Here is an 11294-nt window from a genome sequence, read left to right as displayed (position 1 = left end):
AAAAAAATAGCCACATAGCCTTTAGTGGAACTTGCTGATGTGCCTGGAATGGCAGGATCCACCAGGACCAGACTTGGATGGCTCTCCAAAGCCCCAACCCTGACAGGAGGTTGCCAGCAAGCTCAGAGTGGCGTGAATCAGTTAAAAGGATGAGGCGACAGTCCATGGGGGTAACCTGCTCCGCATAAGAGCCTGAAGTACAGGGGAGGGAGGGCTGGTAGCCTTAGGCCTGGGGGGCAAGTCCAGTCAAGTGGCCCATTGAACCCCCGAATCAGCTCACCAACCATCTACACCACATTCCCTGTACAGAGAGGGAGGGAGACTGTTCCACATTGCCCCAGAGAGAGAGACTGCTTGACACTGCTTGCACAGAGAGTGACTGCTTCACACTGCCGGTCACTCTTTCTCTGTGCGGGCAGTGTGAAGCGGTCACACTCTCTGTGCGGGCAGTGTGAAGCGGTCACTCTCTCTGTGTGGGCAGTGTGTGAAGCGGTCACTCTCTCTGTGCGGGCAGTGTGAAGCGGTCACTCTCTGTGCGGGCAGTGTGAAGCGGTCACTCTCTGTGCGGGCAGTGTGAAGCGGTCACTCTCTGTGCGGGCAGTGTGAAGCGGTCACACTCTCTGTGTGGGCAGTGTGAAGCGGTCACACTCTCTGTGCGGGCAGTGTGAAGCGGTCACTCTCTGTGCCGGCAGTATGAAGCGGTCACTTTCTGTGCGGGCAGTGTGAAGCGGTCACTCTCTGTGCTGGCAGTGTGAAGCGGTCACTCTCTGTGCTGGCAGTGTGAAGCGGTCACTCTGTGTGGGCAGTGTGAAGCGGTCACTCTCTGTGCTGGCAGTGTGAAGCGGTCACTCTGTGTGGGCAGTGTGAAGCGGTCACTCTCTGTGTGGGCAGTGTGAAGCGGTCACTCTCTGTGCTGGCAGTGTGAAGCGGTCACTCTCTGTGTGGGCAGTGTGAAGCGGTCACTCTCTGTGCTGGCAGTGTGAAGCCATCACTCTCTGTGCTGGCAGTGTGAAGCCGTCACTCTCTGTGTGGGCAGTGTGAAGTGGTCACTCTCTCTGTGCAGGCAGTGTGGGGCAATCATTTTGGAGCAGTCTCTCAGAGAGACTGCATGATTGCCCCCAGAGAGACTGAGAAAAAGAGCTTGCCCTTTCCCCACACTCAGTAAAAAGACCAATAAGACTGCAGGAAGATGAAGACTAAAGACTGTGCTGTCACTACAGCTACACTAAGTGCTACCTGTTGAGTCTGGAGCTTCTCTGGTGAGTGAGCACTGCACCACTGGGCAAGCCAAGCCAGCAGAGTAGCTGAGAGTCACAGCGAGTTCAGCAGGCTAAACACGCAAGTCCTGCTTTCTCTTTGGCATGACCACCAGATTCACCAAGGTGCAGGCTCCTCCTGTGTCAATTGCGGGTAGTGAGAAAAGCAAATGCAGGTGCACACCAGAGCACCAGCCAGATTAAGGGCATCGTTGGCCTGATGCTGCAGTGGAGCAGGTTTAGGAGTGGCAGGAATATGAGGCAAGTAAGGTCATATCCCAGCTCTCCTCTTACTGGCCACCCTCCCATGTTTCCAGGAGCCTGTGCTAGCTTGTGCCCAGACTTGGTCGCAGTCACACAGGTGTAATGCTAGAGAAGCCTGGCACTTGATTTACTAAGCATCCGTAAGAGCCGTGTGTGGGTGTGTGCTCTGAGTTGAAAGTTTTCAAGCCATCAGAATACAGTGATCGCTGCGGCAGCTTAGCAGGTCCAGCCTCTGCCAGCCAATGGTGTGGAGTAGGGAGGGGCTGGGCGGGGCTGTGCTGTGTAACACAGACTGTCAGCCCTGACATGAAGACATCGCTGGATCACAGTACTGGACTCGGCCAGCTGAAGATCTGCGCATGTGTGCTCTTGGGCTGATGGCACAACAGCCTTTGCCACAGCATATCAGAGCAGCCCAGGGGGCAATTGCATCCCTGCCCCCCAGCCCAGCCCGCCCCTGGGAATAATATTCTTAATACTTCAGCTTTGCGAGCTGAAACCAGATACCAAATACCTCTGTACCACAGTTCTGCCATGAGCATCGGGACGGTCCAGGTTCTTTAAAGAGGACATGCTACCCTGTTCCAAACCCCTGGCTGCTGAAGGAGGGGTGGAGGCAAAGGCTTTGATATCCACTGCCTGTGACATGACCTATGCAACTGAGAACAAATTGTCATAAGCAAGAGTCATAACTTAATGTACCACAACTTATTTCAAGGAAAGGAAAATCTCTTTACTTTTTTTTTTTTAACAACCTCCCAACAGTGATCGTGGTTAATGACAAGGACTGAAAACGTGTCAGTCTCAAGAACTACCAGGGCTGAGTTACCTGAGGTGTATCAGGCAAATTAAATGCGTGAACTCAGGCCTATGAAACCTGAAGACATGTCAGGCAAGTGATATGAGTAGTGTGATGTCATGACGTATGAAACATAAGTCGTATGAGAAACGGATGAGTAGACTTGCCACCAGACAAGTCAATTAGAAACGATCATCTTAAGCCGTTGGTACCTATAGACGTGATAGGTAACTTGCAGTGGAGAGTTGCCGTAAAACATACAGTGTGAGGCTATGATCATGTACCGTGTATGCAATGACAATGAACCTGGTGTAAAGGGAAAATGAAGTATGCGTTATAAGACCAAGAAAGTGTTCATCATGCAGATACTGAATTACAGAGGCTGAGTAACCTGAGGTGAAGCAGGCCAATTAAAAATGTAAGCTCAGGCCCATGGAACCTGAAGGCATGTCAGATCTAATGTGGTGAGTATTGCAATGACAACAAAATATGAAAACAGTCTAACGTCTACTGTATGAGAAATGGGTGAGAAGGATTAGAAACGATCACCTCAACCCGCTGTTACCTATAAACGTGATAGGTAATACTGCAGTGGAGAAAGCCGTGACCTAAAACGTGAAGGAAAAACATGTACCATAAAATGGCAACGAGACACCGGTAAGCGGCGAACCAACAGCACACCAAAAGCAACCATAACTTACTTTCAACCTAGATTTCCTCTCTTATGCTTTAAGGCCTGCCCCTGGTGACCGAGGCCAACCCTGAAATACAACGTATGAGTAGAACTGAAAATGTGTCAACCCCCTGAAATACACAGGCCGAACAACCTGAACATGGCAGGCAAATTAAAATATAGCTCAGGCCCAAAAGAAAACCCGAAGATGTGTCAGACAACTATGTGAGTAGTGAAATGTTATGATGCATGGATATCTGATATGAACCGTATGAGGAACTGATGAGGAGACTTAAAGTAAAAATAAATGATCCTGTGCAAGGAATAAATACCAGCAGAGAACAGGTTAAAAAGGAAAAAACATATGCTAATTAGGTGAAAGGGAACTGCTGCCTCTACTTATTACTTTAGGTGGAGTACATGGGTATAGAAAAAGATGAAGTAGAGATTGGCTCTGTTCAGAAAACTTCAGTGAAAAAAGTGTAAAAAATGAAAAATAAAAATGTGTAAAAATACCTAATATGACAGTAGTGATAGTTAAAGATGAATATAACTGATATTCATTAACTATATACTATATGAAATTATGTCCACCAAATAATAATGCCAAAGTGAAAAATGTGAACTACACACATACAAACGTAATAATTAATAATGAAACAATGTAATTAATAATTGAAACAATGTGATCCACAGACCACCTGTGATGGTCTGCAAATGAATATACGAATATTAGATTACACGATAATTAGTCCAAAATTGTGCATTTAAATTCATCAATCCTAAAAATGTCAGTCCAAAAAAAAAAAAAATATTAATAAATAACAAAGTCCATGAAGTGCTCTTGTGGCAGTGATAAAAAAAAGCAACAATGCTGATATTTTTCACTTCCCAAGGTGATCACAGCAAGCGGGTGTTTTATCCGTGCACCTAATGTGATTGCACTCCCCGGAAAATTCACCCCCTCCTGGGGTCTGAGGCTTTCACAGTATATGCCCCTGTGTAGCACTTCAGAGGCTTTCCCGTCCACGTTACTTTAAAAAGCTTCCATCATGCATCAAATATCATAAAAGAGAGGAATCCCATATAGTTGTCAGGGACTTACCAGCGATGGACAGGCACAGCTGCGTGCACGCGTGCTTCTTCTCAAACTGAGCCTCAGCGCGTTCACACTGGCAGGCGTCGGTGCGTGCTTCCGGAACACGTTCACGAGTGGTGCGCGGGCGTACGTTAGACGCGCACGTGTGCGCAATAGCGCTGTTTGCCGCCACTGAACGCTTAAAGGTTCTCCTAGTGCGCTGGTGTGGCGATGTTTCGTCTCAGCTCCTGTGTATCTGACTACCTGAACCTGAACCTGATCATCTGCTATTGTTACCGACCCGGCTTTGTCTGACTTCTCTGACTTCTCCAAACCCAACCCGGCCCGCCTGACCTTGCTACCACTTCTGCCTGTGATTCCGTTGCCAACCTCTGCCAGTTTTACCGACGCTTCCTTGCCAGCTGCTATCACCTGTCTGCTCGCCTACTGACCCGGACCGTCCGACCCTGCTCCAACCTGCTGCCTGTTCAGTGTTCTGCTGTGCCTGTGGTTCCTCTCATCGGCTCCTGTAGCTGCTGCTTGCATTTCTCAGCTCTTCTATCAACTTCCAGCCATCCAGCCATCCAGAGGAATCTCTTCTCCGCTATCAGTCCCAGCGGTCCTATTCCAGCAGGCACTCCTACCCACTGTGCTTTCGAGACCGCTGTTCCCATTCCAGTGGCTCCTGAACCAGCGTTGTAAGAGAGGTCTCCTTCTACAAGTCGGGCTTCAACACCAGGTACCTAACAATAGTGTAGTACTGTATTATAATGTTTATTGTAAAATTGAACAGGTACTCGCATTTGTTTAGATTGAAAAAAGCCTATATTGCTGACACTAGCGTCCGTGTATGGAAGTGATACAGAGACGTGAGCTAGCCCCGCCATATGAGTTTCGTCACTCTGAAGTCATCTGGAGCGTGCATGTACTCAAATGTGAGTACCTGTTCAATTTTACAATAAACACAAATTTATTGTAATATTCCCACTAATACTATACAGAATTTATTCTGTATAGTATTTCGTATACTATTTAGTGCCAACACTTCACAATATAAAAGGGAGACAATACAGATACAATACAATAAAATACAATAGGATTAAGAGGGCCATGCTCAGAAGAGCTTACCATCTAATAGGCTGGGGCAGGTGGTACAAAAGGTTGCAACTGTGGGGAATGAGCTGATGGAACTGGTAAACGATTAGTTTTAGATGTGATAGGCTTCCCAGAAGAGATGAGTTTTCAGGGATTGCCTGAAGGCAGCTAGAGTAGGAGATAGCTGGACAGGTTGAGGTTAGAGTGTTCCAGAGGAGGGGAGAGGCTCAGAGAGAGGCTCTGGCGAAATCCTGGAGACGAGCATGGGAGGAGGAGACAGGGGAGCTTGATAGCTGGAGGTCTTGAGAGGATGGTTTGAGTGATATTTGGAGACAAGATTGGTGATGTAGCACGGGGCAGAGTTGTGAATGGCTTTGTAAGTTGTGGTTAGTATTTTGAGTTTCATTCGCTGGGTGATCTGGAGCCAGTGTAGGGATTGGCGGAGAGGGTTGGCAGACACTGAGTGGTTGGGGGGCATGGGCGGGGGAATATTACCAGCTCGGTTTTAGAGATTTTTTAGAGATATTTCGTTTAGACCCCTTTCACACTGGGGTGCTTTCAGGCGCTACAGAGCTAAAAATAGCCCCTGCAAAGCACCCTGAAAGAGCTGTCTCTCCAATGTGAAAGCCCCGAGGGCTTTCACACTGGAGCGGTGCGCTGGCAGGACGCTAAAAAAAGTTCTGCCAGCAGCATCTTTGGAGCGTTGAAGGAGCAGTGTATACACTGCTCCTGCTCATTGAAATCAATGGGGCAGCGTAGTTATACCGCCGACATAGCGCTGCTGCAGCCGAATATCACTGCAAAATTGCCCCACTAGCAGCCGAATATCACTGCAAAATTGACAGTAAAGGGTTGCTAAAAATAGCGGCGCTTTACCGCTGATGCACCCACCGCCTCAGTGTGGAAGGGGCCTTAAGGAAGTGATGCGACATCCATGCTGATATGTCAACAAACCCAAAAGCAAACACTATATTGCAGCTTACCAATTCTTAGATGTGGTGGTTGCACCACATCTAAGGTAGTTTCAGCATGCCCCGGGACTGTGGCATCATAAGGGGCGTGGTCCCTGGGTGACATCACCCAGTGACCCAGCCAGGGCCGTCTTTAAGGTAGGGCAAAAAGGGCAGCTGCCCTGGGCCCTGTCATTGTTGGGGGCCCAAAGCAGCTGCCTCATACTTGCCAACTATCCCAGTTTAAATTCCCTTGTCCCTTGAAGTTTTAGTCCTGTGCTGTGTCCCAATATCTGGTACTAATGCTGCCCAGCTCTGCCCTATTGTTGTATACAAGTAACTCACCTGTAGACCCTGTGTTTACATGTAAATAACCGGCATTCATATGTAAATAGCAGCAGCATTAGTAAGCAAATAGATGCGGCCGGAGGCATTGAGATGTAAATGAAAGCAGCATTCATATGTATACCATGCTCCCCTGCAGTGAGGTGATGATGTGCTGTAACCTCTAGCAACGAATCAGTGAGCCATAATGTGTGCTGTAACCTCTAGCAACCAGTCAGTAAGCAGTAATGATATGCTGTAACTTCTGAAAACCAATCGCAATTTCTGCCTGATCTGATACAGTAAACTGATTTTAAGTCTAGCTGTTATTTATTGTATGTCTCAGAGCAGGTGGAGAGTGAAATTGCATGGGGGGGGGGGGGGGCTAAAAAAACTTTTGCCCAGGGTCCAATCAATATTAAAGACGGCCCTGGACCCAGCCCCTTAAGACTATATAAGTCGCCGTGCACCGTGTCCACGGCATTACAGCGGGAGAGAGCGTCGTGTCAACATCAGAAGAACAGAAGAAGGAAGAAAAAGAAGAAGACGGCGATGACGAAGGAGAAAGACGGCCCCCGCTAGCAAAGGAGCAGCAAAATAGCAGAGGAGCCCGGCGAGAAGATCTGGAAAGCATGGAGAAGTCGGAAGAAGACCCCCGAAGTCAGAAGAAGACCCCGGAGCTGCCTAATAAACTACTTTAAAAACCTGTGTAACGTGTTTTTTTATTAACACTTTTTCCCCCAGGTGAATGGGTAGGGGTACGATGTACCCCATACTCATTAACATAGGGTGGGGGCTGGGATCTGGGTGGCCCCTTATTAAATCCCAACAACCAACGGCCAGGGTTGTCGGGAAGAGGCCCTTGTCCTCATCAACATGGGGACAAGGTGCTTTGGGCTGCGGCCCCCTTTCCCCAAAGCACCCACCCTCCATGTTGAGGGCATGCACCCTGGTACGGTTCAGGAGGGGGGGGCTCACTTGTCCTCACACCCTTTCCTGACTGGCCGGGCGGCGTGCTCGGATAAGGGTCTGGTATGGATTTTGGGGGGACCACCGCACCTTTTTTTGGCGTTAGGGGGTCCCCTTAAAATCCATAGCAGACCTAAGGGCCTGGTGTACAGTACCCTGTAGCTGAGAACCAGCACGATGGGATTGCTCTGGAAACATTCTCGCAGGCAGGTGCTGTAGTTGCCGTTGCATCATAGTTGGTCCGTCGGACCAGCATACAGACGAGTGGACTTCTCGACATGAACTCAGTCCGGCGGACCTATTTCTAGGTCCGCCAGACTTTGGGGAAGCAAAAGTCCGCTGGAGCCCACACACGATAGAATTGTCTGATGGACTCTGGTCTGCCGGAAAGTCTGATCGTGTGTACACGGCATTACTGAAACGCAGGACATTTTTTTTAACATGGGTTTCTATTGAACAAGTTCAATGCATTTTTTTCTGCCTCTGCATTTTTTACTTTTAAATGCAAAACTGTGGGGGGTTTTTTTGTGTTTATGGTTCAATAGACTTCAATGGAGAAGCTGCAGAATAGCATGTAGTTCCTTTTTACTCTGATTTTCCCACCATTCACGTGTTTAAATCTGCCAAACTTCTTTTGGGCGACAGGCGCAATTTTACTGTAAATCTTCGGGCGACAATCGTGGCAAAATCTTGCCATTCAAATTAACAGGGATCGCAAGGGCATTTTCAAATCGCAGCGACTCTGCCCGCAAAATGAAATGCCATGGTGTGAATAGAGCCTGAAAAAACCCATTACAAAAAATGTAAATTGCAACAAAAATCGTAAAAAAAAATGCAAAAAGCACATCAGAAATGCTCAAAAGCAACATGCATTGTGAATTGAGCATAGATGTGAATCGAGCCTAGGGCTCCATTCACACCAATGCATTTTTTATGCTTCTTACTGAAACACAGGATATTTTTTTTAACATTGGCTCCTATGGAACACGTTCATATGAATGCATTTTTTTGCCTCTACATTTTTGGAAAGAGTTAGGGACTTTTTTAAATGCGAAACTGTGTTTTTTTGCATTTTTGGTTCAATAGACTAGAATAGAATAGTGCCTTTTTACTGCGATTTTGCCACCATTTGCATGTTTAAATCTGCCCAACTTCTTTTGGGCAACAGTTGTGATTTTACTGTGATTCGTCGGGCAACAATCGTGGCAAAATTGCGGCATTCAAATCAATGGGGTTCGCAAAGGCGTTTTTCTGAAACGTCACAAAATCGCGGTAAAAAAAATGCAAAAAGCACTACAGAAACGCTCAAAAGCAATGTGCATAGATGTAACTCAAGCCTAGGGCTCCATTCACTCCAATGCGTTTTTTCATGCTTTTTCTACTGAAAAAAAAGGAATTTTTATTTAACATGGGTTCCTATAGAACACGTTCACATCAATACATTTTTGTAAAGCATAAGGCTGGATTCACACCTATGCATTTTTAGAGCTTTTTGCATTTTACAGATTTGCACTACAGCCATCTTAACATGGTTTCCTATGGAACCCGTTCTGTAGAGCAAATCTGCAAAAAGCACTAAAAATGCATAGGTGTGAATCAGGCCTTAGGCTCGATTCACACTAGCGCGTTTTTTGATGCATTTTGCAGAAATGCAAGGAAATTTTTTAACATGGGTTCCTATGGAACATGTTCACATCAATGCATTTTTGTGCCTCTGCGTTTTTGGAAAGGGTCGGGGACTTTTTTTCATGCAAAATGCAGCGTTTTGCATGTAATAGAAGTCAATGGACCTGCATCAAAAACGCAAGTGCCGCTTTTTTAACGCGTTTTGCCGCGTTTTTGCCGTGATTTTGCCACGATTTGCGTTTTTGTTTTTTCATTTTTTTTCACTGTATATATATGGTTGCTAAGCAACCACAGTGTAAAAAAAAAAAAAGAAAAAAGCGTGTCCAAAAGAACGCGGCAAGCACCGCAAAAAGCACTGCAAAAACGCTCAAAAGCAACATGCATAGATGTGAATCGAGCCTTAGGCTGGGTTCACACTGAAGCGATGCGGGAACGCCGCGAATCCGCGGCGGGTTCCCGCATCGCATACCTCCCGCCGGCAGTTCACACTGCCCTATGCGGACTGCTGGGAGTGTCAGTGAAACCTTAATGACACCCCCCAGATCAGTTCGCATATCGCAGTGCGATCTGCAAACTCGGACAGGAATCGGATCGCATGGTGTGAACACCCATGCGATCCGATTCTGCTGCGGACCAAAAAAAGGGTCCTGTGCGAGTTTGCGGCGGGTGCGATGCGAATTCAGCCATACTATCTGTATGGCTGAACTCGCATCGCACAGAGATCGGATGCGATTTGCACTGCAGTGCGGTGCGAATCACATCCGGTTCTCGTAGCCGCTCCAGTGTGAACCCAGCCTTATGGACTTTTTTAAATGCAAAACTGTGTTTTTTTGTTGTTTTTTTTTTTTTTTGCGTTTTTGGTTCAATAGACTTCAATGGAGAAGCTGCAGAAAAGCATGTAGTGTCTTCTTACTGCGATTTTGCGTATTTAAATTTGCCCAACTTCTTTTGGGGCGACAGGAGCGACTTTACTGTGATTCGTCAGGCGACAGTCGTGGCAAAATCGCGCCATTCAATTTAACGGGGATCGCAAGGGCGTTTCCATTCTTTGTAATGGGTTTTTTTCAGGCTCCATTTGCACCATGGCGTTCCATTTTACGGGCAGAATCAATAGGATTCTGCCCGCAAAACAGAACTCAATGGAGTGAATGGAGCCTGAAGAAAAAACATGTAAATTGTGTCAAAATCGTGGTGAAAAAAAACGCAAAAAGCGCTGCAGAAACGCTCAAAAGCAACATGCATAGGTGTGAATGGAGCCTTACTACTTTATCTATTTGAGCTCCCATGCAGCTGGGTCCCTCCTAATGTGCACCTTTCCTTAGCCCGTTATAAATTGATCCGATCAGAGAGTTTACGTCTGATCGCTGTGTTATAAGTCAGGAACTTGGCTATGAATTTGAAGCAGAGGGAGAGTCATTGAGGAATGCTCACATTCCATTGTGCACCTGCCTCTAGCCCTTTGTACAGCTTCTACCTGTTTCCCAGCTAGCCATGTGACCTCCCAGCACACCTCCACCTCCTCCTCCTTCTCCTCCTCCTCCACCACCTCTTCCTCCTCCTACCTGAGCTGGACCTCTGATCAGTCGGGGCTGAGCTGGTAAAAAGGAAAGAGCAGGGGGGAGAGAGGCGGGTGAGCTTACAGGAAAAGGAGGAACATATTGTGATTCAGCAGTGGAAAGGAGACCCCTGTTCCTGGAGGAAGAAACTCTTCTCAAAGCAACAAGTCATGTATCAGTTCAGAGTTTTTCTATTTCTGCAAGCTGAGGATCTCTTCTCTTCCTCTTGACATGTTGGAGGTCTTCACTTCAGGACTCCAAGATCAAGTGATTGCCTTAAAATAGCCTTGCTGGCTCCTTCTTGACCAGGACGTTGACTTGGACTGCTGGATCACATTGATTCCTGGGGGCTTTTCATTTTTTTTCTTTTGTAAGCCGGAGAAATTTGAAGGCTGATTTTCTGGTCTCCAAACAGAATTCCAGCTGTTCTTGTTTTTCCATAACTCTGTAGGGTGGATTTTTTTTTTTTTAACCATAAACTCCCACGGCGGTAAGTGCACCGAGCCAGATGCTAGTTTTGTGTTGTATTGTTACATTTTATGTGTTGCTGATTCCTCCTGTGTGTGGCAGCTTTAAATATTTTAAACTGTAAACTGACACATTTATATCCCTTGAGCGTAATGACTTCCCACCCTCTGTAGTAATAATGCTTTAATAGAGCGTAATCCTGGGAGGCTTTAATGCAGGGATTTTTATTTTTATTT

General features: G+C 46.8%; 1 protein-coding gene across 1 annotated transcript in view; it reads left to right on the top strand.

Annotated features, from left to right (window-relative positions):
- Positions 1–10595: 10595 nt before the first annotated feature.
- Positions 10596–11294, top strand: part of PRRG2 (proline rich and Gla domain 2) — an 81740-nt gene continuing 81041 nt past the window's right edge. Inside the window, exon 1 of the mRNA XM_077457189.1 lies at positions 10596–11080. The gene's annotated coding sequence lies outside the window, so the exon portion shown is untranslated. The remainder of the gene's footprint in view (positions 11081–11294) is intronic.

The sequence above is a fragment of the Lithobates pipiens genome, unplaced genomic scaffold (assembly GCF_037356315.1).
Source record: "Lithobates pipiens isolate NorthernLeopardFrog02 unplaced genomic scaffold, aLitPip1_a1.2 Scaffold_27, whole genome shotgun sequence".
NCBI classification, from domain to species: Eukaryota; Metazoa; Chordata; class Amphibia; order Anura; family Ranidae; genus Lithobates; species Lithobates pipiens.
Note: the sequence above shows the minus strand (reverse complement) of the source record. Positions and strands in the feature narration are given on the sequence as shown.